General features: G+C 50.0%; 1 long non-coding RNA gene across 1 annotated transcript; it reads right to left on the bottom strand.

The window, feature by feature from the left end:
* Positions 1-239: 239 nt before the first annotated feature.
* LOC106507304 (uncharacterized) lies at positions 240-26,260 on the bottom strand. Its single transcript, XR_001303191.3, has 4 exons — positions 26,041-26,260; positions 19,129-19,197; positions 15,705-15,816; positions 240-758 (listed from the first exon to the last, which is right to left on the bottom strand). It is a non-coding gene; the product is annotated as an uncharacterized LOC106507304 (long non-coding RNA).
* Positions 26,261-26,789: the final 529 nt, after the last annotated feature.

Raw genomic sequence — 26,789 nt, 5'->3', positions numbered from 1 at the left:
CCTTGACCCCATTAGCAGTCACTCCCTATCCCCCCTCCCTTAGCCCAAGGCAACCACTCACATGCTTTCTGTTTGTGGATTTGATGGATTTCCATATTCTCAGCATTTCCTGTAGATGGGGTCATAGTATATTCAGGCCTTTTGAGTCTGGCTTCTTTCACCCAGCATGATGTATTTGGAGGTTCAGCTACTTTTGCGGCAGCAGGAATCAATTCTTTAATCCTTTTGCTGGCCAAATAATATTCCACCGTGTGGATGAGACACATTTTTATTTATTTATTTATCTATTGTATTTTTAGGGCCGCACCCATGGCATATGGAGGTTCCCAGGCTAGGGGTCCAAACGGAGCTGTAGCTACTGGCCTATGCCACAGCCACAGCAATGCCAGATCCGAGCCACATCTGCAACCTACACCACAGCTCACAGCAACGCTGGATCCTTAACTCAATGGGCAGGGAGGGACTGGGATCGAACCTGCATCCTCATGGTTCCTGGTTGGATTCATTTCCACTGTGCCACAATGGGAACTCCCGAGCCACATTTGATTAATCCACTCATTTCCTCCACCCCCATCCCCTTGATTTTGGAGTTGATCTTAGATTGTTTTCCTCTTGGACTGTTTCCATGTTTTGGTGATTGTGGCTTGGTAATTTTTCACGACAGCACTGCTGCGGTCATGCATATGCGAGGACTTGTTTGAATATTCGCTGGGCTCTAAGGCAGCCTGGATGGTGTGGAGATTGTCATTGTTCTGGAGCTGCAAGTGGGAAAAGTAAGTCTATCAGAGCAAGGCGACATGCCCAGGAACTCATGGTAAAGACTAACAGAGCTGCTACTCAAAAATCTGGCCCTGGAACTCTGGAATCCAAACCCCACAGGCCATGTGCACACCATGGTGCCACTCCCAGCAGCCCAGGCTCACTCCAGACACCAGGCCAAGCCCCTTTTGGGTGGGGCCTAATTAGACCAGCTCTCTGATAGCTCTGGCTACACCCACCAGCCTGCCCAAGGCAGTGAAAATTAACTGGCATCCTGGAGGGATGCAAGGCTGAGGACTGGGGGACTCAGGAGTTGGGTAATGGGAGCTCTGGGTTCAGGCTTGGCTCTCTGTGTGATGACGGGCAGGTCACTTGCTTCTGAGCCTCAGTTTCCCCATCTGAGATTCTGGAATACCTCCCCACAGCCTCAATCACCCCCTCCCCAGTCTAAATTTGGGCCCTGATTTCCAGGGGCTCCTGGTCCTAGGGTGCACGCAGCCCCGCATCCAGCATCCACCCTGGGCAGCTGGTCTGCCATCAAGCTTGGAGTTTGTTGGACTTGGGGTTCCTTGGGGCCCAGTGGAGGGGAGAGGATCCCACAGCATACTCAGCTAGAGCCCAAAATAGCCTCAGGAAGGGCTGTGTTCCCCATCAGCTGGGTTGTGGGAGAGGCAAGATCCCCGTTTCCAGATCCATATTTCAAACTAAGAAGGGTCTAAGGTGTTTATTGCAACAGTGGATATGAATTGAGTCCTCTGAAACTTTCCCCTGGGGGGCTTGGGAGGACAAGTCATCTCGTGTCCTCAGAACTCCTGTGTCTGCAACTATCTGGAACCTGATCCCTAAAAGAGGAGGATTTTCTGGTACAGATAAATGACAACATGGATGGAGCTGGTCCAGGCAATTCAAAATTCGGGGAACTTCCTGATCATAGAGAGGGGCCCAAAGGCTGTAGAGGAAGGTGGCCAAATATTCTAAGATAAAATTCCTCCCTTTCTGGGGTCCCTAAGGCCACCCACCCACCCCTCCCTTCCAGCTCCTTCTCCACTCCTGGTTTATTCAAACATACCAACCTGGTTCCCAACTCAGGGCCTTTGCATGTGTGATTCCCTCTGCTGAAAGGCTCTTCCCTATGCCTTGTTCTCCACTAGCCTTACCTTTCCAGGTATATTCTGACTTAAAGTCACCACCCCTCATCATTTCCTCTCCCATCCCCCTGTCCTATTGTTTTCATAGTCTTCATCGATCTCTGAAATTCATATTTAGATATTCACTTGTTTGAGACTTTGAGGGCAGGGCTGAGTCAGGGCTGTGTCCCTGGCCCCAGCACACAGCAGGCCTGAGAGCAGGTGACAGTCACTGAGTGGACACCCCATCTACTCTGGTGTAAACAAAGACTCTGATGGGGGTGGGAGCATCACTGCCTCATGTTTGTTCCCAGGACCTCCTAGAAGCTGACCTGTCACTGGTTCAGGGTCAATGCCAAGTCTCTTCCTCTCACTGCTGTCTTTCTCTCTTAGTCTCTGATTCTTTCACCATCTTTGTCTCCCCCATCTCTGCCTCTTCATGTTGCTCTCTCACTGTTTCTGTCTTCCTGTCTCTGCATCTCTGTTTCTCTCACTATCTCTGTCTCTCGCTATCTCTCTATCTCTCTCAGTCCCTGACTCTTTCCCAGTCTCTGTCTCCTGCCCCGGCCAGGCCAAGCCCAGGGCATGGGGTGACAGGCAGGCAGGGCGCCTGCTGCTTGTTTTCCGCCCTGGTTGGCGGCAGGCCCAGCCGGGCTGCTGTTCAGGAATCCTCCAGCCGCCCTGCTCCAGCCACCAGGCCCAGTCGCCACCAGCCTCCCCTCCCAGCACATTCTGTCCCAAGCAGGGAGTGCTGGGGGCGGGTGGGGGGGGGCAATGTGTTCCTGCTGGGCTCCAGTTACAGGACAGCCCGTCCTGGTAGCCCCGCTACCAGTGCTGCCCCTGATGCCTCCCCTCCTCCCCCTGGGCTTAGATCTTCCTTAATGGGGCCCTTCTGCCAGCTCTTCCCCACCTCAGGAACTTTGCACCTGCTGTGCCTTCCACCTGGAGCTCCCTCTCTGCAGAGAGGTCCCAGACCTTTCTCCTTTGTAGACCTCCCGGTCCTTAGGCCAGAGGGCCTCCTCAATTCCCCTACCTCCTGCTCTGATACATTTTGCTCCCTGATCTTCTCCCTCCCCAGAGTTATATATTTATATGTGGCTTGATTTACATGGCTGTAACCCCAGGGCCCCACTATATCCACAGCACTGGGCACACACAGTAGATACTTGGGGAATATTTTAGAATTGATGCCTTGGATTCCCTTTGTGGCACAGCAGAAACGAATCCGACTAGGAACCATGAGGTTGTGGGTTTGATCCCTGGCCTCGCTCAGTGGGTTAAGGATCTGGTGTCACCTTGAGCTGTGGTGTAGGTCGCAGACATGTCTCAGATCCCACATTGCTATGTCTGTGGCATAAGCCGGCGGCTATAGCTCTGATTCGACCTCTAGCCTGGGAATATCCATATGCCACTGGTGCAGCCCTAAAAAGCAAAAAAAGAAAAAGAATTGATGCCTCCCAGGCTCGCACACACACAGTTCCTTATCCTCTCAGCCTGCCTGATCTGCCCCAGCCCCAGCCTCCCCCAACCCTTCCACACACTAGCCATCTCCCAGCCCCCCCGCCCAGGGAGTCCTCTGAACCACCAGATATACCTTCATCCAGCAAGGGGCTGGGTCTCCCTGTATTTTATTTTAATTCATTTCATTTCAATTATTTTTAATTTATTTTTTGAGGGCCACACCTGTGGCACATGGAAGTTCCCAGACTAGGGATGGAGTCAGAGCTGCAGCTGCCAGCCTATGCCACAGCCACATCAACTCAGGATCCAAGCTGTGTCTGCGACCTACACCACAGCTCATGGCCACTCAGGATCCTTAACCCACTGAGCGAGGCCGGGGATGGAATTTGCATCCTCATGGATACACTAGTAGGATTCTTTTTTTTTTTTTTTTTTTTTTTTTTTTTTGTCTTTTTGCCTTTTCTCCGACTGCCCCTACAGCATATGGAGGTTCCCAGGCCAGGGGTCTGATCAGAGCTATACCCGCCAGCCTGCACCAGAGCCACAGCAATGCGGGATCCGAGCCACATCTGCAACCTACACCACAGCTCATGGCAACGCCAGATCCTTAACCCACTGAGCAAGGCCAGGGATCGAACCTGCAACCTCATGGCTCCTAGTTGGATTCGTTAACCACTGAGCCATGGCGGGAACTCCTGTATATCCCTGTCTTTTAAGCCCACTGGGTTCTACACATGGGAGCTCCCCAATGAACACACACAAGTGCAGAAACCCAGGAACGGGCCAGCGAACTCAGGCGCACACAGTCCACTAACACTGACCCACATGCCTGCTCATACCTATGGAACAAGTATGACAGTGATAACCATGCTCACCCCAGTGCTGGGCGCCCACAGCCCCAGTTGAGAGTTTGTGGAGTGTTCATGTGTGGAGCCCCCAAACTCTGAGGAGGAGCGGTTAAGGCCTCTTTACAGGTGGGGACAGGACGTGGGATTTGAACCCACGCCAGGGTGGACACAGTCTTGTCCACACGTGCCTCTGCCTCCTCTTTCCCTGCCCGGAGTCATTCCCCCACCATGTTTTTGATGTTCAGGGAAGGCCAGGAAAGTCCCCGAAAAGCATCGGGCTGGGCAAGGGGCCCGGGAGGAAGTGGTGACTCAGCTGGCAGCCATCAGTGCGCCTGCCATGCTGTGCTGCCCCATCTCGGGGGAATCACAGGAACAAGAAGAAAGGATGGGGGAAGGAGGTGCATAGTAGACAGTTCCTCTGAATGGTGCCTGGACCGGCCCTCTGTGCTCCAACTTGATTCACAGGTAGGGCAACGGAGGCAAAGAGAACAGGTGATTTGCCCAAGACCTCCCCAGCCAGGATGGAGCAAGTCCTCCGTAACAGGATCTTGAGAGCATCTGCTTTTCCTGGCCCACCTTTTGGTGGGCAAAAGGAGCCAGGTTCATTTCCTGCTTGCACATGTGGACATGTGACCAAGGCTGGCCAATTAGAGCCTTTCATCACCACAGAGTCAAGGATTGGTTCAGGGATGGACAGGTGACTCCAGCTCAACCAATCACTGTGGGAGTTTGGGGACTCCCTGGAGGTGATGATTGGGTCCCTCTTTTTTTCTTCTTTTTTTGGCCACCCCATTGCATCTGGAGTTCCCCAGGCCAGGGATCAGATCCAAGCTGCAGCTGTGGCATAGATTGAAAATGCAGCTGAGATCTCATCCCTTAACCCACTGTGCTGAGCCAGGGATCAAACATGTGTCCTGGCGCTGCAGAGACACCACCCATCCTGTTGCACCACAGTGGGAATCCGATAGGGATCATTTTTGCCACCACAAAAGGACAGCAGAACAGAGTCCCAGGGTCCTTGTGGTGGAGTCCACAAATATCCCCACCCTGTGAAGTCAGTGTGGGGCCAGAGGGAAGGATGCGGGCTGGAGGGTCCTGAAAGTGTTTCTGGGAGGAGAGGGCATTGGAGTTGGGGCTTTGATGGACGGAGAGGAGTTCACCAGGGAGCTGGAGAAGGGCACTCCAAGCAAAGGGAACAGCCTATGCAACCCCAGCAGACAAGAGAGAGCCAAGCATGTCCTCAGCCATCCTTGTGGCTCTGTGGGAGCCAGAGCATAGAGAGGACAGCTGTAGATATGTTTTTTTATTTGTGGATGTTCTCCACCTCAGCTCCCAGTGGATGAAAACCAGGTCTGCTTTGTTAGATGCTGAAGCTACATTAATATCTGTGACTGGGTGACCCTCCTTTTGGGGACATAGAGGGATGGGATGGGTGAGGGAGTGGTGAATGGGGAGATTGGATTATGGGGCAGGAGAACCTGCAATTGCTTTGAGGGTGGCCCCAGGAGCCAGGAGGATCTGGGCCATGGTCCAGGCAGAAGGGGGGTGATTCCTCATCTGTGAATCCTGGACTCTGTGAACAGTGCTCCAGAAGGAGGCAGGTTAGATCTCGGGCTGTGGATACCGAGTACCACCTCTTTCCTACTGTGTGACCATGGGCTAGTGGCTGCACCTCTCTGAACCTCACTTTCCTCATTTGGAGCCAGACCTCACTGTAGGACAAGGGGAGTACTGGGGCACAGAGGGGGTACAGAGTCTGTGGAGCTAGATAGGGGGATGCTGAGGCAGGGGGGGAGGGGTTGGGCCTGTCCAGAACTTTCCATCAGCAGTTCCCAGCCTCTTTGAAAACAGGAAGCCAGCTCTCAAGGGAGTCCCCAGAAGCACTTCCTGAGCCTCCTCATGACGCAGGCTTGCGGGGGTGGGGGGGGCGGTGTGCGTGCATACATGTGTGTTTGCAGGCGGCTTAGAAGTAGGTGGAGCCACTAGCCTCTGCCTACGTGTTGGCGTGTCCGCCTTGTCTATGGAGTGGCCCGGAGGGCTGTGCACATGTGCAGATGTACTTGAATGTGGAACACATCTCTGTCAATACAGGAAGCACATGTGGGCGCATTTGCATGTCTGGGTCTAGGTGTTAGGCACCAGTGTCTGTTGGCAGTGGGTACCGGTGTATGCTGGCAAGAGCTGGCTTGTCCTGGAGTGTTCTGACCTGTCCAGGCTTTTGCCGATATGGACTGGTATGGCCTAATATGTGCTGGCAGGTAGGAGGCTGTATGGCAGCCCCCAGCCCTCTGAATCCCCAAGTAAACCTTGATTCAGCTGCTGGTGGTCCCTCTGGATTCCATCTCTTCCCTGCTCCAAATACAGCATGGCTCCTCCTGGTCCGAAAGGCCCTGCACAGTCCCTGTGACTGCCCTGCCCTCCTTTCCATCCATCTGCTCCTCACACATCAGTCCCTGGCCAACCTGCCTCCTTGCTGTTCCTGGAGACAGCCACATATGTTTCTACCTCAGGGCCTTTGCACCTGCTATACCCACTGCCCTTGACTGCTCTTCCTTCCCCTCCTCACCATCTCTCAGGCCCCAGGATACTGGCCTTGAGCAAGTCACCCCTCTCCTGCTTCTTGACTACCTCTCTGTCTTCTCTTGAGTCCTGACCACAGGTCCCAGCTTTGGCCACTTCCCTGTGCATCCAAGGATGAGTGGAACTTCCTCTATAAGCCTCAGTTTATTCTCCTGTAAACTGAGGCCAGTTTTGGTGTGGCCTCATTCACCCAGAGTCACCCAGAGAGTAGAAAGGCCTGGATTCAAACCTGGGCTGGCCAGATTCCCAAAGACATTATTCCTTTTTTTTTTTTTTTTTTTTTTTTTTTTTTTTTTTTTTTGTCTTTTTAGGGCTGCACTCACAGCATATGGAAATTCCTAGGCTAGGGGTTGAATCACAGCTGTAGCCTCTGGCCTACACCACAGCCATAGCAACATAGGATCTGAGCCACATCTATGACCTACACCACAGCTCACGGCCACACCAGATCCTTAACCTACTGAGTGAGGGCAGGGATCTAACCAGCCTCCTCACAGATACTACTCAGATTTGTTTTCACTGAGCCATGACGGGAACTCCCACAGAGGCTTTATCCTTGCTCCTATTAAATGAGAGAAACACTTAAGGGTCGAGGACACTCTAGGGTCACCAAGCCACAAGGGCTAAGTGGAGCCAAACTGGGGCCTCCTGTGGGTTACGTTCCTAGGGTGCCTTTTTCTTGCTCACAAACTTCTGCTCATCCTTCAAAACCCCATCATCAGTACCCCTTTTCTCTGACCAGTTCTGATCTCAGGGGCTGAGGGCACTTTTTGTCTGGCCATGTCTGTCTGCTCTAGACTGGCCAGGGCTGAGGCCTCTCAGGAGCCTAGCATCACCCAAACAGGTACAGGGGACCATGTTTCTCACATGCCAACTTCCTGGAGCTAGCCCAGGTCCCCCTGCAATGCCTCATTCCCAGGAGTTGCCTCCTGCTGCCTTATCACCCCAAGGACCTGCCAAGCTCTGTGGTTTAAGAGGACAGGCAAGACATTCCCATTCCATCCAGAGGCTTGTATGTTCTAGAGACTCTCCTGCCCAGGCCTTTAGCCCCAGTGGCCTTGGCTTGCATCAGCTCCACACCAGACTGATTCATCTGTCAAATGGATCTGAGATATTCCCAGCTCCAGTTAGTGCTGGTGGGATTTCTTGCTGGTGCCCAGCCCCAGGGCAGCTATAGGAACTGTGAAACAAGGCTTGGATCCCATCCCTATACACCTTCCTCAAAGCCCACAAGGTTCTGTGTAGCCTGGCTCCCACAGCCTCCGTCACAACAGGTTCAGTCCCACCTCAGGACCTTTGCACTTGCTGTTCCCTCCATTGGGAAAGCCCTTCCCTCACTCTGCACAAGGCCTTCACCTTCTCCCTTAGGACTAAATCAAACATCCCAGAGTTCCTTTGTGGCACAGCAGGTTAAGAATCTGGCATTGGAGTTTCCGTCATGGCGCAGCAGAAACGAATCTGACTAGGAACCATGGGGTTGCGGGTTTGATCCCTGGCCTCACTCAGTGGGTTGAGGATCTGGCATAACCGTAAGTTGTGGTCACAGACATAGCTCAGATCTGGCATTTCTGTGGTGTAGGCCAGCAGCTATAGCTCCGATTGGACCCCTAGCCTGGAAACCTCCATATGCCGCAGGTGTGGCCCTAAAAAAAAGGATAAAAGACAACAACAAAAAAAGAATCTGGCATTGTCACTGTAGCAGCTCAGATCGCTGCTGTGGCGTGGGTTGAAAATCCATGGCCTAGGAGCTTCCCATCATGGCTGAGTGGAAACGAATCTGACTAGCATTCATGAGGACACAGGTTTGATCCCTGGCCTCACTCAGTGGGTTAAGGTCCGGCATTGCCGTGAGCTGTGATGTAGGTCACAGACATGGCTCAGATCTGGCATTGCTGTGGCTGTGGTGTAGGCCAGCAGCTATAGCTCCAATTCGACCCCTAGCCTGAGAATCTCCATATGCCATGGCAGTGGCCTTAAAAAAAATACAAACAAACAAAAATCCCTGGCCTAGGAGCTTTCACATGCCACAGGCACAGTCAGAAAAGAAAAGAAAAAAAAATCAAATATCCCTTCCCCAGAAGTTCCTGCTGTGACACAACAGGATCAGCAGTGTCTCTGCAGCTCCTGGAGGCAGGTTTGATCCCCTTCCTGGCACAGTGGGTTAAAAGGATCCAGCATTGGAGTTCTATCATGGCTCGGTGGTTAACAAACCCAACTAGTAACCGTGAGGAAGGACTCCCTGGCCTTGTTCAGTGGGTTAAGGATCCGGCATTGCCATGAGCTGTGGCGTAGGTCACAGATGTGGCTCAGATCCTGAGTTGCTGTTGCTGTGGTGTGGGCTGGTGGCTACAGCTCCAATGCAACCCCTAGCTTGGGAATCTCCGTATGCCATGAGTTCAGCCCTAAACAAACAAACAAACAAACAAACAAATATATATATATAAAATCCAGCATTGCTGCAGGTGCAGCGTAAGTCAAACGCAGCTCGTATCTGATCCTTGAATGGGAAACTGCATATGCCACGGGGAGCCGAAGAAGGAAAGAAAGAAAGAGAGAGAGAGAAAGGAAGGAAGGAAGGAAGGAAGGAAGGAAGGAAGGAAGACAGAAAGGACAGAGAAAGGGAGGGAGGAGGGAGGGAGGAAGGAAATATATTAATATATAAAAATTATATATATATATCCCTTCCTCAGAGGCCCCTTGGCCTCCCTGACTGACGCTCTTTGCTTCACCCTTTCCCTCCCACCCCTTCCCTTGCGCTCTGACTATTCCCAATTACTGCGTATTGGTGGCTTCCTGGTCATCTTCCACCTCCCGTCTGTAATGGGAGCTCCAGGAGGGCAGAGCTGAGGCAGGCAGCAACAAAGGAGGGTGCAGGACCTCAGAGCATGTCCCCTTAAGGGAGAGTCTCCAACCTCACTGCTGGCCTCCAGGTCCTTGCCGCCCCCTCTTCTGCAAAGCCCACTTGGTGTCTGGGGCATGGGGGTGGGGTGAGCAGAAATCCCCACTGAGAGTGGCCTCTCATAAAACCCTCCCCATCAAATCCAGGGCCCCCTTTCCTTCCAGACTCCAGGCCCAGAGAGGTCCTTATTTTGGCCACCTCAGCCCACAGCACAAGTGGGAGATATTAGTCAAGGGAGGGTCCAAAATGCATCCAAGCTAAGCATACCCCTCATCTCTTACCCATCACCAGGGTTCTTGAAACTCTTTGGCTCAGTGTTCCATGTCCTGCCCTAATGTATCAAGATCCTTCCTTCTTCCTTTGCCTAATTCTTTTTTTATTTTTTTCAATTAATTAATTTATTTATTTTTTGGTCTTTTTGCCTTTTCTAGGGCTGCTTCCATGGCATATGGAGGTTCCCAGGCTAGGGGTCTAATCAGAGCTGTAGCCACCGGCCTATGCCAGAGCCACAGCAATTCAGGACCCGAGCCCGCATCTGCGACCTACACGACAGCTCACAGCAATGCCGGATCCCCACCCCACTGAGCAAGGCCAGGGATCCAATCCGCAACCTCATGGTTCCTAGTCAGATTTGCTAACCACTGAGCCACAACGGGAACTCCCCTTTGCCTAATTCTTAATCACCCTTTGGGTCTCATCTTGGTTGCCTCTCTCACGACTGACTGTTGACAGAGACTCAGGACACCTTGCCAGAGACCAAACGGTCACTGCACCAAGCAAGTCATCCCATTGAGCTGACTATGACTCTTACAAAGTAAGGGGATGCCTCTTGTGTGTGTGAACATCATGGACCACTGAACTCGTTGTTTGCACAGTATATGAACACCGTGGACCATTGACTACTAACAGGATACTAAACATAGCATAGAAAACAGCAACTGTCTGAAAATTTAAATCAGGAGTCAACAAACTTTTTCTATAAATGGCCAGATTATAAATCTTCTCAACTCTGTGGGCCATACAGTATCTATTGCAACTAGTCACTCAAATGAATATTGTAAGCAGATAAAACTTTATTTGTGGACGCTGAAATTTGAATTTCAGGTCATTTTCTCAGGTCACAAAATTGTTTTCTTTTTCTTTTCTTTCATTTTTTTTTTCTTTTCTTTTTTGATCTTTTTGTCTTTTAGGGCTGTATCAGCAGCATATGGAGGTTCCCAGGCTAGGGGTCAAATCAGAGCTGTAGCTGCCAGCCTACACCACAGCCACAGCAACACAGGATCGGAGCCGCGTCTGCGACCCACACCAGAGCTCATGGCAACGCTGGATCCTTAACCCACTGAGCAAGTCCAGGGGCAAACCCTCAATCCTCATGGATGTTGGTTGGGTTCGTTAACCCCTGAGCCATGACAGGAACTCTAAAATCATCTTCTTTTGGAAACTCTGCAACCGTAGAAAAGTGCAGAAGGCATTTCTAGGGCTGGCCAGAGCTGTGGTTTGGCAACCTCTGGAGGAGGCCCTTGATGGGTAACAAAGTATCAGGATTCGTTATTTACAAAGTATCAGAACCCTATTTAAAGTGCTTCCAGGTCTACAGCTAGGAAATGTTAAGGCAGGTTTGAGGACTAACACTGTTGGCTGGTTGACAAGTAACAGGTATCAAGATGCTATGTTTACAAAATATCAGAACAAAGCAAGCAAGATGGGCTGATGTCAGGCCCTGGATTTATGCTGGACCCACCCGACCACCTGCCCCGGCACTGGTACTGACCAGATGGAGCACTGCTGCCCATTCTCAGAACACTGTTTACTAAGTATCCGGTGACAGGGGTCGGAGGCAGAGTATCAAGTCACAGGGCAGTCACACCAAGACTTGGGCACTGTGACAGCAACTCTAGACATCAGCTGTTTACAGTGACACGAGACAGGCTATTTACAGGAGACTAACCGTCCTGCTTCCGGATGCCAGAATCCAGATGGTGAGACAGGCTCCTCCTGTTTGCAGAGAGCTCTGCTCTTGGGGACCCCTCTCTCTGCACCACGAGCAAGAGTGAGGAAAAGTGCTCCCTACCCAGGCGAGATGCTGCTTTTGCCCATTCAAAGGACCCCTGTTTTCAGGCCGAGCTCTCTGAAAGCAAGAATTGAGCACTGAAGGCACTGAGTCCTATCATCCCGCTTGGAGTCTCCCTCTGCCCATCCCTGGCTATGCTGCATCAGGGGTATGAATTAATCTCTCTGGGCCTCCACTTCCTTACCTGTAAAATGGGCACAATGATGATGGATCAGCATTTCCAGACAAAATACAAGACACCTATGAATTTCATATAAACTACATATTAAACTATATATCTAAAGAAATGGGAGTTCCCATGGTGGCTCAGTGGCTTAAGAACCTGACACTGTCTCTGTGAGTATGTGGGTTTGATTCTTGGCCTCACTCAGTGGTTAAGGATCCAGCATTGCCACAAGCTGAGGTACAGGTCATAGCTGCATCTCAGACCCAGTATTGCTGTAGTTGTGGCATAGGTCCCAGATGAAGCTGAGATTGACCCCTACCCGGGGAACTTCCATATGCCATAGATATGGCTGTAAAAAGAAAACACACACACACACACCCCTACATATTAAAAAATGTAGGAGTTCCCTTTATGGCTCAGTGGTTAATGAACGCAGCTAGGATCCACAAGGATGTAGGTATGATTCCTGGCCTCGCTCAGTGGGTTAAGGATCCAGCGTTGCTGTGAGCTGCGGTATAGGTCACAGATGTGGCTTGGATCCCCTAGCCTGGGAAAATCCATATGCCTTGGGTGCAGCCCAAAAAGAAAAAAAAATGTATTCATTGTTTATCTGAAATTTGAAGTTAACTGGTTACCCAGATGTTTATTTGCTAAATCTGACCCTCCCCCTTTGATAAAGCCTGAGTCACAGGAGGTTGTGGAGATTCTGAGGGGCTCCCAGGCCAGGCATAGAGAAAGTGGTACTACCAACAGTGGCACCAAAGTGATACCACAGTGGTTCATCATCCTTGTCCCTCTCAGGAACTCATGGGGATGAGCTGGAGTAAAGTCTGATGAGTGGCTCATAAATACATCATCTGTCTCTGAGGACCAGGGTCTGGGTGACAAGAACAGTGCTATTATTCAAGAGTTTCATTAGGACTGTCAACAAGAGGCTCCAGACCACAGGGGTCCCCCAGGAGGGCAGAAAGTCCGAGTTTCTTCATTCACAGTGTGTCCCCAGCACCCAGAGTCTGAAAGAGTCACTGAGTGGATGGAAGATGGGCTTCAATAAGTAGTTAATTGAATTCAGTAACTGATCCCACCTTTTTTTGGGAGGGGGTGGAGATGCTGCACCCATGGCATATGGAAGTTCCCAGGCCAGGGACAAAATCCAAGCCACAGCTGTGATGCTACAGCTGCAGCAATGCTGGATGCTTAACTCACTGTGCCATAGCGGGAACTCCAATCCCACCACTCTTTATCAAATACTTACTGGATGCCAGGCACCCCAATCCTTGGCTGCCCAGGGCTCCTCATCAACAAAGGGGATGGATATTACCTTCACCATAAGTGAAAAATTATAACTTGGACAGGACCTGCCAAAGGGAGACCCCCAGTCCTAGGACCCCGCCCCCCCACCAGCGTAAAGTCCAGGAAGGCTTCCTGGAGGACCTGACAGAGAGACCTGTAGGTATAAACAGAAGACACAGAGTTCCAAGTGGAGGGCACAACATGTGCAAAGGTCCCAGGGTGGGAGGGAACATGATGATTTCAAGGACTGTTTTCATGCCACCCTGAGCTCCTCTTGACAATTTGCAGGCTCCACAGCAGACAGTCGGCAAGGCTAAGTTTAGGATGTCCAGGGTTGCGTGGCAAGTTGGGCAGGATGCTGTGTCCTGAATCACCCACAGCGAGAAGGATGAAAGCCCTGCCACATCCTCAGCCCTGGCAGGGGTGAGACAAAGTAGCACCCAACACAGCCTCTGCCCTGGGATTTCCAGAGTTGCCTGCCTCCTGAGTGCACCCTCTGCTCCCACGATGCCCTGGCTACCATAGGAGACATGCACAGGAGGAATGGGATAGGGCCACAGGTTGCTGGGTGAGGCCAAGGGACAGAGAGAAGAGCTTTGGGATGCTGGGCTAGGAGATCTCAGGGCCAAGAAGCTGGGCTGGGGTGGCAACAATAGCAACCACAATAACAGCATCCACTAATGCCTGGGAGTGCCCAGCCAGGCCTTGCTAGGAAAGATCTCATTTAATCGCCACAAAAGCTCCACTAGGAATATAATTTTTTTTTTTTCTCTTTCTCTTTTTTGGCTGCCCTGTGACATATGGAGTTCCCAGGCCAGGGATCAGATTTGAGCCAAAGTTTCAACCTATGCCACAACTGTGGCAATGCCACATCCTTTAATGCACTGTGCCAGGCTAGGGATGGAACCTGCATTCTGGCACTGCAGAGACACCCCTGACCCTGTTGCACCACAGAGGGAACTCCCCCACCAGGAATGTAAATTGATACAGCTACTATGGAAAACAGTATGAAGTTTCCTTAACAAGTTAAAAATAGAGTGACCATACGATCCAGCAATCCCACTCCTGGGCCTGTATCTGGAGAAAACCATAATTTGAAAAGATACATGCACCCCAGTGTTCACTGAAGCACTATTCGCAATAGCCAAGACATGGGAGCAAACTAAGTGTCCACTGACAGATGAATGGATAAAGAAGGTGTGGTTTATATGTACATAATGCAATATTGCTTAGCCATGAAAAAGAATGAAATAATGCCATTTGCAGCAACACAGATAGACCTAAACAATATTATGCTTAATGAAGTAAGTCAGATGGAGTAAGACAAATATTTTATGATATCATTTATATGTGCAATCTAAAAAATAATATAAATGATGGAGTTCCTGTTGTGGCTCTGCAAGTTAAGGACCCAGTGCTGCCTCTGTGAGGATGCAGGTTCCATCCCTGGCCTCCTTGCTCAGTGGGTTAAGGATCTGTCATTGCACTGGCTCTGCCATAGGCCTGAGGCTGTAGCCCAGGAACTTCCATATGCCATAGGTATGGCCCTAAAAAGAAAAAAAAAAAAAAAAAAAACAATACAATACAAATGAATCTATGTACAAATCAGAAACAGATTCACAGACAGAGAAATCAGGCTTACAATTATCAAAGATGAAAGGGAGGGGGATAAATTAGGAGTGTGGTGAGTTCCCATCGTGGCACAGTGGTTAACAAATCCGACTAGGAACCATGAGGTTGTGGGTTTGATCCCTGGCCTCCCTCAGTGGGTTAAGATCTGGTGTTGTCATGAGCTGTGGTGTAGGCCACAGATGAGTCTTGGATCCTGCATTGCTGTGGCTGTGGTGTAGGCCAGCAGCTGTAGCTCTGGTTCGACCCCTAGCCTGGGAACTTCCATATGCTGCAGGTGTGGCCCTAAAAAGCCAAAAAAAAAAAAAAAAAAAAAAAAAGAGGCGTGTGGGATTCACAAATGCAAAACTACTCTACATAGAATAGATAAACAACAGGATTTACTGTATACCTCAGGAAACTGTATTTAATACTTTGTAATAACCTATGATAGGAAAAAATACAAAATATGTATATATAACTAAATGTATCTGAAATAAACACAATATTGTAAATCAACTGTACTTCAAAAAAACAAAAAGCCCCAGCAGGAAGAAACTGCTGGTTGGCCAAGGATTTGTGGTGACTCCAGGATGCAGCAGGTCTTAGTTTGGGTTGCTATGACAAAAATACCTAAGGCTGGGAGGAGTTCCCACTGTGGCACGGTGGGTTAAGAACCTGACTGCAGCAGCTCAAGTTGCTGTGGAGGTCCAGGTTCAATCCCCACGTGGTGAAGTGGGTTAAGGATCCTCTGTGGCATGGGTTGAAGCTGTGGCTCAAATTTGATCCCTGGCCTGGGAGCTTTCCTATGCCTGGGTTGTGGCCATAAAACAAAACAAACAACAAAAACCTAAAGGCTGGGGAGCTTAAACAACAGACATGTATTTCTCACGGTTCTGGAGGCTGAGTAGCCCAGATCAAGGTGCCAGCAGATCTGGAGTCTGGTGAAAGCTCGCTTTCTGACTGGCAGATGGCTCCCTTCTTGCTGGGTTCTCACGTGGCTGCTGCAGAGCAGAGAGAGGGAACAGGCTCTGTCATGTCTCTACTATAAAGGCACTAATCCCCTCAATGGGGGCTCCACCATCATGACCTAATTACCTCCCAAAGGCCCCATCTCCAACTACCATCATATTGGGGATTGTGATTTCTTGGTTTTGTTTTTTGTTTTTGTTTTTGTTTTTGTTATTGTTGTTGTTGTTTGCTTTTTAGGGCCACACTCACAGCATGTGGAGGTTCCCAGGCTAGGGGTTGAATAGGAGTAACAGCCACAGCGATGCAGAATCTGAGCCTCATCTGTGACCTACACCACAGCTCATGGCAACACTGGATCTCCCACTCACTGAGCAAGGCCAGGGATTGAACTGGCATCCTCATGGATACTAGTCGGATTCCTTTCCACTACACCACAATGGGAACGCTCTGCGATTTCAATTTATGAGTTTAGAGGGAATGCAAACATTCAGTCTACAACAAAACCAATTTTCCCTTTTTTTTTTTTTTTCCATACTTGTGGCCTGTGGAGTTTCCTGGACCAGGGATTGAACCCACACCACAGCAGTGACCTGAGTTACAGCAGTGACAATGCTGGACCCTTAACCAGCTGCACCACCCCACCCCCTTTTCCTTTCCTTTTCGGGCCACCTCGTGGCGTATGGAATTCCCACCGGGCCAGGGATCAGATCTGAGCCACAGTTGTGACCTCAGCCACACCTGCAGCAACAATGCATCCTTTAACCCACTGTGCCAGACCGGGGATTGAACCCGTGTCCTGGCACTGCAGAGATGCTGCCGATCCTGTCTAGGGGCAGAATTAAGGCCGCTGGACCCACCAGGCTATTTGTCTCTAGCCTTACCAGTTGGACTAGCTGTAAAATGGGACTTTGGCCAACAATGGATGTCCACAGGCAGATTCTTCACCCCAGGCCCTGGTCTCAGCCCAGGGGGTTCCTGGCAGGAGGAGCCCCTACCTCCCCTCCAACTGAATCTGTAAATCTCTGTAACTCGCTGTATCCAGTGGGTAAAGAGAAATGTTCTCACCCAGTACTCATCGTTTACTGCCAACTTGCAATGGGGGTGTGTGTGTGACCGTCAGTGGGGCCTGATGGAACTTTTTGCTGTTTTGTTTTGTTTTTTAGGGCCACATCCACAGCATATGGAAGCTCCCAGGCTAGGAGTCAAATCAGAGCTGCAGCTGCCAGCCTACACCACAGCCACAGCAACAGCAGATCCAAGCCTCATCTTTGAACTATGACACAGCTTGCCGCAACGCCAGATCCTTAAGCCTCTGAGAGATGCCAGGGATCAAACCCAAATCCTCATGAATGCTAGTAGGGTTCTTAACCAGCTGAGCCACAGTGGGAACTCCGTGATGGAACTTTTGGGGTGATGGAAATATTATATCAAGATTGATAGTTCCAAGGTTATGCTTTTGTTAAAACTCATCCAGCTATACTCTATTGTTTGTGAATTATAACCTAACCAAGCTGGCTTTAAAAATAGGTATATGATATTTTATTTCAAGACGACGGGAGTGGTGGGGGAAGGCAACATAAGAACAAAATCTAGGAGTTCCCATTGTGGCTCAGAGGTAATGAACCTGACTAGTATCCATGAGGACTCGGGTTTGATCCCTGGCCTCGTTCAGTGGGTTAAGGATCCAGCTTTGCTGTGAGCTGTCATGTAGGTTGCAGATGTGACTAAAATCCTGAGTTTCTGTGGTCTAGGCTGGCAGCTACAGCTCCGATTCAACCCCTAGCCTGGGAATTAACATATGCCACAGGTGCAGCCATAAAAAAAAAAATCTAGAAGTGTTCCCTGGTGGCTCAGTGGGTTAAGGATCTGGTGTTGTCACTGCTATGGCTCAGGTCACTGCTGTGGCATGGGTTCAATTCCCAGCCCAGGAAGTTTTGTGTGCCACCGTTGCAGCCAAAAAAAAAAAAAAAAAAACAACTAAATGTTTTTATACAAAGTCTCCCTGTTTTGGAAATGCATGCTATTGGCTGGAGCCTTGGAAGGAAGAAAAATGATCTCTTACTAGATACTCTCACTGTCCAGATGTGCCCTTCAAAATAAAATACATCTGCATTTTAAGTTGTGTCAATGTCAACGTGCTATACGTGAGGCACTTGTGAAAAATACGTGAGCATACCATTATGTAAACACAGACAAAAGGTTAAAAAAGCAGTCTGTTTGGAAATGGAGATATTACAGCTGTCACAGCTGCACAGAGGTGCTGCCTCATTTTCCCCATCTATACTGTGGGGTAATGATCCCCCGCCTCATGGAGTGGTTTTGGGGTTAGAGTAGGTTGATGTGATAGGAATCATCTGGGAAGGATAAATAAATCCTGGGTTCGATCCAGTATCTTTTGTCCTCTCTGCCACCTTTGTTTGTTTTATGCTGAGAAAAGTCAACATAAAGGCTAGATCGGGAGTTCCCGTTGTGGCGCAGCGATAACAACTTAGACTAGGAACCATGAGGTTGTGGGTTCGATCCCTGGCCTCGCTCAGTGGGTTAAGGATCCAGCATTGCTGTGAGCTCTGGTGTAGATCACAGACGTGGCTTGGATCTGGCGTTGCTGTGACTGTGGTGTAGGCCGGTGGCTACAGCTCTGATTCAACCCCTAGCCTGGGAACCTTCATGTGCCACAGGTGGGGCCCTAAAAAGACCAAAAGACAAAAAACAAACAAACAAACAAACAAAAAAACACCTAGATCGTACATCTCAACCTTGCCCAAAGGCTTGGGTTGCTAGTCTACAGGGCAGAAACCTTCCCTTCATGGCCAGGACCACCCCAATGAGGCAGCAGCACTGTCTCAGCCACATCCCAGTACACAGCTGCCCCTTGACAAGGTCCAGTCCAAGGGCTGCTTCTACCCTAGAACAATCTTGGGAGTGGTGAGGAGCCAGTGTCCTGACACTGGAGACCCTGGATCACTGGGAAACTGGACTCAGGGTGACAACGGGGGAGCTCACAGCTTTGCATGGAGATCTGGGGAGGCTGCTTTGGGGACTCAATAATGTGGGCCCCCCGGGAGGGTGGGGATTCACAGGGTCAGGACAAGGTGGCCACACTTGGCTTGGGGCTTGTGTGTGCAATTTTGACCTCACCCAGAGGTCCAGCCCATCAACCATTCACTGGAGGTTCAGCCATTGCTCATCCTGGAGTTCCCTTGTGGTGCAGTGGTTTAAGGATCCGGCCTTGTCACTGCTGTGGCGTGGGTTTGATCACTGGCTTGGATACTTCTGCGTGTCATGGGTGCAGCCAAAAAAAAAAAAAAAAAAAGAAGAAGAAGAAGAAATTAACCATAGTTCACCTTCTTCAGACTGGAGGCCTCAGGAAGATGCAGGGGTTGCAAGGCAGTCAGACAGTGGATCCAATACACCTGTATGAGAGAGAGACAGATAGTCGGTGACAGAGGGACACAGAGAGACAGGAGAGAGACAGAGAGACAGGGAAAGAGAAACAGACAGAGAGAGACACAAAGGGGGGGGAGTTCCCATAATGGCTCAGGGGTTAATGAACCCAACTAGCATCCATGAGGACACAGGTTCGATCCCTGGCCTTGCTCAGTGGGTTAAGGATCTGGCGTTGTCGTGGGCTGTGATGTAGGTTGCAGATGTGGCTTGGATCCCGAGTTACTGTGCCTGTGGTGTAGGCCGGCAGCAACAGCTCCAATTAGACCCCTAGCCTGGGAACTTCCATATGCCGAGGGTGCAGCCCTAAAAAGACAAAAGACAAAAAAAAAAAAAAAAAAAAAAAAAAGAGAGAGAGAGAGGAGTTCCCATTGTGTCTCAGTGGTAACAAACCCAACTAGTATCTATGAGGACACAGGCTTGATCTCTGGCCTTGCTCAGTGGGTTAAGGATTCCGTGTTGCCCTGATGTAGGTCACAGATGTGGCTCCAATCCCACATTGCTGTGGCCATGCTGTAGGCCAGCATCTGCAGCTCCAATTCGACTCCTAGCCTGGGAACCTTCATGTGCCATGTGTGTGGCCCTAAAAAGACAAAAAAAAAAAAAAAAAAAGTGGGGAGGATGTGAGAGACAGGGAGAGGGAGAGAGAGAAATGACACAGAGAGACACAAGGAGAGAGAGCGACAAGGAGAGAGATATGGATAAGAGACAGGGAAAGAGGTGGGGAGAGAGAGAGAGAGATGAGAAAACAGATCGAGACGAGGAGGGAGACAGAGACAGACACAAGGAAGAGAGCAGCAGAGATAGAAACAGAGAAACAGGGAGAGATGGAAGAAACAGACACAGAGAGGGAGATAGATGGAGAGAGATAAAGAGACAGGGAAACAGTAGGAGAGACAGTGTGGGGAGAATCAGAGAGAGACCTTGGGCCGTTTAATCCCACTCCCCAGGTCTAGCTTGCAGACCCCTCCCTGCCCCCAACCAGACTGGTTCAGCTCAACATACAGATGGGAAAACTGAGGTCCCAAGCTCCCAACCTGCAGTTCCCCGGGTGGTGACACCAGCCAGGGCCTTAAGGATGGAGAAATATTTGTAGGACCCCAAAGACTGAGGAGCAAGGAATGAAAGGGACGCTGGTTCTTGGTGGGTTTTGGGTTTTGGAACCGGGCTTGTCTTATAAGAAGAACCCAGCGTCTCATATCAGGCCATGAACATGACCTTGGGATTAGCACAGACCTAATAAGGTCAAGGGGGGAGGGTTGTTGTGGACACGGAGTGAGTGCAACCTGGGTCACTGCGAATCTGAGGATGGCCCAGGGACCTCTGTGCCTTCTTGACTGCAGGGTGTGTTTGAAATTTTCCATGACACAGAGCAGTTTTAAATGACCTCTGGGCTCCTGAGGCCGATCCCAGGCTTGATGTCCAGGACTGAGGGAAATCTCAGCTCTTCCTGGAGACTGGCCCAGAGGCGCCAGAGTGGGGGATGCTGAGAAAACTCAGGGAATGACCCGAGTCTGAGATGGAGGCGCCAGACAGCCTCGAGGGGGCGGCTAGGAATTCTACTCTCCACACCACCCCCCCATTGAAGGAACATGCTGTGCACAACCCCACACCTGCCAGAAGAATGACTCCTTACTCCTGGGGGTGGGTGCTTGCAAATGACAGAGTGATCCCCCTCCCACGGGCCAGGCCACCTCCCTGGGAGTTGCTGGGGGAAGCTGGGGCTGGGGAGGGAGGGGCAGCGAGAAGTGATGACCTGAGGCTTTAAGGGACTTTCGGACCCATCTCATTCTGAGTCTGGGGGACAGGGGCCGGCCTTGCTTTGACATTCCTAAGGAAATGGGCTGGAATCAAAATGACCAGATCTGGAGAAACACATCCTTTCACCAGGAAAAAAAAAAAAAAATCTCTGAAATTTCCACCTGGAGTGGGAACAGGAGGATTTATAGGCCAGGAGCTTAAAATGAGCTTGACGTGCCTCCCCAAACAAGCAGAGGACTACACCAGCCATGAGAAAGTGAGTCCATCTGAACAAAATGAAACGAAACAAAATTTAGTAATAAAGCAGGCAAAATCAGAAATACCAGATATAGGAAAAAAAAAAAAAAAAAACCCTCTTGGTGGAATCAAGAATGAAGAGGCGAAAGGGAAGATCAGATGGAGCATTCCTCCCTGCATCAGGAAAGAGGAATAAAGGAAGCAAGAGCTCTCAGTTCTTCTGGGAAACATAAATAGCTGTATTAAGAGATATTAAGGAAGAAGTGGGTATGGTGGATGTACCATATTCATGGACAGGGAAGCTGAGGCTCAAAAGACACTGATTCTCCCCATCTGAAATTGTGACACAATCCCAGGCAAAGTCACAACAGAGTTTCCTCCCACTGGAACTTGACACAATGATTCAAACTTTTATCTGGAAGAGCAGAGGGTTGCAAATTGCCAAGACACTTCTGAAGAAGAACAGGGTGGTGCTACCTGTCTTACAAGATATTGGGACCCATTATGAAGGCTGCAATTGAGTCAGAGGGATGCTGGCACAGGGAGAGACACATTGATCAATGGATTGATATTAAATGCCCACAGACACCAATATAGGTCATGAATTTTGCTCCAAAATGGAATGAAAGGGTCTGTCCTAGCGGTGGGGAGGGGAGATTATCTCATAAAAGGATCTGGGAAGGGAGAGTCCATATTTAAAACAAATTGGGGAGTTCCCATCATGGTGCAGCAGAAATTAATCTTACTAGGAACCATGAGGTTGCGGGTTCAATCCCTGGCCTTGCTCAGTGGGTTAAGGATCCTGTGTTGCCATGAGCTGTGGTGGGTCACAGGTGGGGCTCGGTGGCTATGGTGCAGGCTGGCAGCTATAGCTCTGATTCGACCCCTAGCCTGGGAACCTCCACATGCAGTGGGTGCAGTCCTAAAAAGACCAAAAAAAAAAAAAATTTGATCCCTAAATTGGATCCCTGCATCACAGAGAAACAGAGAATTCAACCCCATGTGGGTGCAGGGGTTATATGCAAAAAAAAAAAAAAAAAAAAAAAAAAAAAACCCAAACTTGACTAAATCTCAAATGCCTTGGTAGAAAACACAGGTGATCCTCAATAAGGAAAGACTTCCCCCCAAAGAGCCAAGAAGCACTTTATACTTATAAGAATATTAATCAATTTGCATGTATTCAGATTAACTTTTTTACTAATCAAAAGCAACTTGAAGAAAGAGACAAATTACAAACGAGGGGGAGATATTTGTGCTATACTCAACTGACAGAGGAATAGTATCAAACAAATATAAAGAACTCCTATAACTCATCATGAAGAGTACGAAGAATCCAAGGAGAAAACTCATGTGGTGAGATGTTCACCATCAGTTGGAGATAAAGAAGATGCACATCCAAACACTGATGATATGCCATTTAATTGGCAAGCACTGCAAAATCCAACAAAACCAGTTTCCCCGGTCACAGATTCACATGAAACTCAGACTTTCCAATGCTTTAGAAAGTGTCTGGAGTTTCTAAGCATCTTAGAGTCCACAACCCACACTCCCTTGAGATCCCAAAAAGATCCCACTCCCTGGGGGTAGGCACCACCCTTTTAAGCAGGGTACCTGCGAGAACACAGGGGGATTGTTATGTGGGATAAAGGGAATTGTGGGAGTTTCCTGGGGCTACTGAAACAAAGTGCCAAGAACTGGGTGGCTTAAAATAACGAAAATGTCTGCTCTCACGGTCTGGAAGCAAGAAATCCGAGATCAGGGCACTGGCAGTGTTTCTTTCTTCTAAGGGCTGGGAGGGAGAATCTGTCCCTGGTCTCTCCTGGCTTCTGATGGCTGCCCAAAACCCTGAGCCTTTCTTGGCTTGTGGCAGCTTCCTTCCAGGCTCTGCCCCTGTCCTCGCATGTCTGTCTCCTCTGTCTCACATATTCCCCTCCTTTCTCTTACCTCATAGGGATGCTTGTCCTTGGGTTTAGGACTCATCCTAATCCAGGATGAGCTCATTTCAAGATCCTTCCCTTAATTACATCTTGCAAAGACCATAGATCCGTGTAAGTCCCATTCATAAGTCCCAGGCAGACATGTCTTTTGGAGGAGAAGCATTCAGCCCACTACAGGGGAGACCCTTGATCCTAAGATCACATCCTGACACACAGAACATCCATTAGCCTGAGATTAAAAAACCACATTCCTAGAGTTCCCGTTGTGGCTCAGCAGTAAAGAACTCGATGAGGATTCATGAGGACATGGATTCCATCCCTGACCTCGCTCAGTGAGTTAAGGACCTGATGTTGTTGTGAGCTGTGGTGTAGGTCACAGACATAGCTCAGATCCGACATTGCTGTGGCCATGATGGAGGCCTGAAGCTGGAGCTGCAATTCAACCCTTAGCCTGGGAACTTCCACATGCCATGGATACAGCTCTAAAGACAAACGAACAAACAGAAAACCACAGCCCTGATGCCACAATTCTTGTTCCCCTTTGTGTCCCCAGCACCTGGCAAGGACCTGACACATAGCCGACTGGAGGTGATTCTAGAGCAGTGAAGTGACTAGATCTAGGCTCCAGCCAGCTGGGGTGTAAGTTCTGGTCCTTCAGATCAGCGACTTAACCTCTCTCTGCCCCAGTTCTCTGACCTGTAAAGTAGAACTGATAATACCCGCCTGGAGAGGGCTGAATTGTGGCCCCCCAAAATATGTCTACCTGGGAACTTCTTTTCTTTTTAGGGCCACACCTGTGGCATCAGCAAGTCCCCAGGCTAGGGATTGAATCAGAGCTGCAGCTGCCGCTCTACACCACAGCCACAGCAACACCAGATCCAAGCCAAATTTGTGACCTATACCACAGCTCAGAGCAATGCCAGATCCTTAACCCACTGAGCAAGGACAGAGATCAAACCTGTGTCCTCCTGGATACTAGTCGGGTTCTTAACATGCTGAGCCACAACGGGAACTCCTAGGATGTCTAAATGACTGAATACCTGGTACACGGCTTTGTATGCTCTTAATGTAAACTCACTTGGAGGAGAAAATGTGCTAATAATTCAAAGCATGAAGTAAGCATTGGCTGTTGATTGAATGAGTGATGAAGCCCAAATGAGGAGGGGGGGTCAGTGCAACCCCAACCCCTGACCCCCAACCACCCCTCAGCCCACTGGCACCCCGCCTCCCCGAGCCAGCAGGTCCTGTGTTCCTCTTAGCACACACACGGTCAGGCAGGCACTGGCCCAGCAAACCTCCTGGGCTGCAGCAGGCAGTTGGAGCTGGACGCTATTTGTAAACTGAAACTCTAGCCTGTGGCTTTGGCCGCCCACTTGTGAAACCAGCTGCTTCTGTTTCCTCCCCATAAGAAAGTGCCCCAGTGAGGCTGCTCGGGGGAAGGGCAGGGAGCCTAGAGGGGGCCTCAGCGAGTGCCAGTACTGCTGTGCCTTGGTTTCCCCATCAGCAACTGAGCTGCACGGGAGTATGTGAGGGGAAGGGGATCACCGGCTCCAGGCTGCAGGGATTGGACTTGATGATGCTGAGTTAATGACCTTCACCTCTCTGAGCCTCCGTTTCTTCACCTGTGAACTAGTGAGAAATGCACCGCCACCAGAGTGACGGCATGCTCTCATGTCTTTCCTTTGGGAGACACAAATCAAGTCCTACCACCACCTTGAGACCCTCCCAGGGTGCCCTATTGTTTTGTTGTTGTTGTTGTTTGCTTTGCTTTGATTTGTTTTGTTTTGTTTTACCATGCCGGCAGGGCAGCATGTGGATGTTCCTGGGCCAGGGATCAAACCTGCCCACAGCTAGAGTGACAACGCCGGATTCCTAACTCGCTGAGCCACCAGGGAACTCCTGCCCCATTTTTTTCCAATTCATGTGATTCCTTTATTTTTGTATTAAAAAATTTTTTTACATTTTTTATTATAGTTGATTTATGCCCCCATTTAAAAAAATTATTATAGTTTATTTACAATGTTCTGTCAATTTCTGCTATACAGCAAGATGACCCAGTTATACATATGCATACTTTCTTTTTCTCATATCTTCTTCCATCATGGTCTATCACAAGAGATTTTTTTTTTTTTTTGGTCTTTTTAGGGCCACACGTGTAGCATATGGAGGTTCCCAGCCTAGGGGTCTAATCGGAGCTGTAGCTGCCGGACTATGCCATAGCCACAGCAACACCAGATCCGAGCCGCTTCTGCAACCTACTCCACAGCTCATGGCAACACTAGATCCTTAACCCACTGAGCGAAGCCAGAGATCAAACCCACGTCCTCATGGATACTAGTCCGCTTCATTACCGTGAGCCACAATGGGGACTCCTGGACCCACTGTTTTTTTTTTTTTTGTGTCTTTTTTTGCTATTTCTTGGGCTGCTCCCACGGCATATGGAGGTTCCCAGGCTAGGGGTCTAATCGGAGCTGTAGCCGCCGGCCTACGCCAAAGCCACAGCAACGCGGGATCCGAGCCGCGTCTGCAACCTACACCACAACGCCAGATCGTTAACCCACTGAGCAAGGGCAGGGACTGAACCCGCAACCTCATGGTTCCTAGTCGGATTCATTAACCACTGCGCCACGACGGACGGGAACTCCTGGACCCACTGTTTTGTAATAACACTCTCTCTGTGGCCCTTGAGGCCCCACGAGGCCCCACTGCCCTCCCCCCATTATCTCTGTCCACTGCTCCCTGCAAACAAGCTCATTCCCAAGTCAGAGCCTTAGTCTCTGCTTGTAATCTTCTCACCCATCCCCTTCCCCTCTCTCCCTCCCCACATTCAGGCCTGGGGCCCAATGCCACCTCTTCCAGGAAGCCCTCCATGGTTACCTGATCTGGAAAGACCCTTCCTCTGCCACATCAGGTCTTGTGTTCCACTTTATCCGTACTGTCCATCTTCCATCCTGATGAGGCCCACAAGGGCAGAGATGTCTCAGATTGTCCCTAGCTGTGTCCCCAGCCACCAGCCCTGGGCCTGGCACACAGGATGCATCTGATAAATGACTCTGACTTGGAGTGTGGTTGTTTGTAAGCATACCATGTTGACACTACCGAAAACAAAAGCTTGGCTCCTGATGGTAAGGGAGGAAGGAAGAGCACGTGGGTGGGAATGGCATTTGAGCTGAGAGTGAAGGAGGTGGGGGAACATCTGAGTGTCTCAGAGAAGATGGTGCCAGGCAGAGGCGCAGCCTGTGCCAAGTCCCTGAGGCAGGAGAGTGTCTGACTCCTCCACTTGGAGGAGGTTGATTCAGCCTGAGTGTGGTAAGAGGGGAAAGGAAGCAGGAGCAGCAATGCCGCCAGGGCTTTGACCCCAAGGGAGATGGGAGCCATAGAGGGTTCTGGAGAGAGGGAGGATGAGTCTGACTCTGGCCACCTCACAGGGATGAACCTGTGAGAGCGGAAGTGAGGAGTCCAGGACCACACAGGGGGCTGGTCCCAGGGATCAAAGATGGGGCTGGACAAGGTGGTGAGAAGGGCAGGATGCGGGAACAGAGCAGTTTCACTGATGGAAGGATGAGGGGTAAATAGAGTCAAGGATGCCCGTTTGGGAATTCCTGTCATGGCTCAGCAGAAACGAA

This window comes from Sus scrofa, chromosome 2, assembly GCF_054392235.1.
Source record: "Sus scrofa isolate SSC_HxYL_T2T_F1_AM1 chromosome 2, Sscrofa_HxYL_maternal_Yorkshire_Landrace_v2.0, whole genome shotgun sequence".
Taxonomy (NCBI): Eukaryota; Metazoa; Chordata; class Mammalia; order Artiodactyla; family Suidae; genus Sus; species Sus scrofa.
The sequence above is the reverse complement of the archived record's forward strand: the minus strand, read 5'-3'. Positions and strand labels throughout refer to the sequence as shown.